A 2,421-nucleotide genomic window follows, 5' to 3' on the forward strand; every position below is an offset into this window, starting at 1 on the left:
TTGTCAATGCTGTGACTCATGTAGTAACCACACTTGCTCAGATCACTCTACAAGCAGTATCAAAGGAAAGGTAATAAGATTTTATATTATGCCTTTCTGCAGTTACAATCAAACAGGTTTATATATTATATACAGGTATTTATTTTGTATCGGGCACAATGGACGGTTAGGTGACCTGCTTAGAATCACAAGGTGGTGGAAATTAAACCTAGTTCCCTGGGTTTACAGGACACTGCATTAACCATTAGGCTACTCCTCAAGTGTGATGAATACATCTAAGGGTGACTAAAAGCTCCAAATTCTACTTTTTGTTTAAACCTGATTTTCACAGGTCCTGATATTCAGACCAAGAGAGACAATCTGGTTATCTCCCATGGTCAATGGCAAACCAGGAAATTCAATACCGGGTTAAATCCAGTAATTGAATATCCAGGTAAAGTTAACCAGAAAACATATCTAGTTGATTTGAAGAAGACACAATATCACAGATTGATCTTACCTATATGTTTATTAATATTGAAATATCATGTGGAAAGTAAGGGTAATAAAATTAGCAGGAACATTTTTTTAAACTATTAACCCATCACATTCAGAAAGCAGGTTTATTGACCAATACATATATATGCCTCAAATATGTCCCTTTGAGGTTTAGATGAACTGTGGATAAACAGTCTAGATATCCATCTAGAAAATAGGTTTTGAAAATAGTGAATTGGAAGGGTTTGGCGAGAAAAAATGTCCATCTGTCACTTTATGCCACTTTTTGGATAGCTTTCCTTTTTGAAAATGAGCCCCAAAGTGTTTGTTTCTCAAGCTATTGCCAATTGCTGGGATCTTGATGGCATTTTCCTTATGGGTAGCTTTCAATTACAAGTTTAAGAATAAGTGATTTCATTCAGGGTTGCTCCTAATGAGACAACAGTTGTTCAATAAGAAGATAAGTGGTAAAAAATCCAACTGAGGAATCAGGTCTTGTAAGGCCAAAGCAAGTTTTACTATTTAGAAATTTTTAAGAGTAAGAGGCAATACGTTAACAAGAAGATTTCTGAAATGGGAAATAATCCCTACCTCTTATCATGCACATTAGACACATTTGTTTTTATTTACTTTTTGTTTTGCCTGTTCTTGTTCCAACAGCTAATCAGAATGGGAGAAGTGGAAAAGACAAATCACACTTGGGTGACAGAATTCATCATTCTAGGATTCTCTGAGTTTCCTGAGATGCAACTCTTCCTTTTTTGTGTGTTTTTGCTTATTTATCTACTGTCTGTGATGGGAAATCTTCTCATTATTTCCACAGTGTGTGCTGAACGCCATTTGCATAACCCCATGTTCTTCTTCCTCATCAATTTATCCTTCTTAGAAATCTGTTATGTGACTGTCACAATGCCTAAACTCTTAGCAGTGCTCATAGCACAGAATAAAACCATCTCTTTTATACAGTGTATGACTCAGATGTACTTGTTCCTGTTCTGCACGAGTACAGAGTTCTATCTTCTCACTGCCATGGCCTATGATCGCTATGTTGCCATCTGCAATCCCTTGCGTTACACTATCATTATGAACAGGAATGTTTGCATAATCCTTGCCATTGTTTCCTGGATTATTGGCTTTCTAGATCCATTTCCTCAAGTTACTTTAATATTACAATTTTCTTTCTGTAGCTCCAATGAAATTAACCATTTCTTCTGTGACATCACAGCATTGATGACTCTGTCATGTTCTAAGACCTCTCTCATTGAAACCATAAATTATATTGAAGGTTCACTTTTAGCTTTTTCTTCGCTTATATTAACAGTTACATCATATGTATACATTATTTCTGCAATCTTAAAGATCCATTCTGCTAAGGTTAGACAAAAAAACCTTTTCTACGTGCTCCTCTCATCTCACAGTCGTTCTATTATTTTATGGAACCTCTGCAGGTGTGTACTTGAGACCCCAGTCTACTTACTCTATGGATCTTAATAAACTCCTTACTGTAGTGTATATAACTGCAATTCCACTGCTCAACCCCTTGATTTACAGCCTGAGAAATAAGGAACTGAAAGGAAGTTTATGGAAAGTAACCAGAAAAGCAGAAAACTACTTGTCTTCCAGAATTAAGAAAATGCTGCACACTGTGTTTCATGGTAATATCTCAACAATCGGTAAACAGTGTGAAAGATAATTTTATAACATAGTACCTAATGACCCCTTGTACAAAGATATGGTTGCGATTTCCCCATGGGAAATGTATCAAAGCCATAGGAATTGAATGGATTTTGGTGCATTTGCAGTGCCTGAATACACTATTTGACTTTGTAAAAGGGGCTCTAAAGGAGATGTCAAAAAAGCTACCTGTTGTAGATATATTTTACAAAGGTAACATAGATACCGTGTTTCCCCAAAAATAAGGCATTGTCTTATATTAATTTTGGG

The 2,421-nt window shown here is 35.9% G+C and overlaps 1 pseudogene; it reads left to right on the plus strand.

Moving 5' to 3' along the window:
- The first annotated feature begins 1,386 nt into the window (after positions 1–1,386).
- On the plus strand, positions 1,387–2,170 carry LOC117360333 (annotated as a pseudogene).
- The last annotated feature ends 251 nt before the right edge of the window (positions 2,171–2,421 follow it).

This window comes from Geotrypetes seraphini, chromosome 5 (genome assembly GCF_902459505.1).
Source record: "Geotrypetes seraphini chromosome 5, aGeoSer1.1, whole genome shotgun sequence".
NCBI lineage: Eukaryota > Metazoa > Chordata > Amphibia > Gymnophiona > Dermophiidae > Geotrypetes > Geotrypetes seraphini.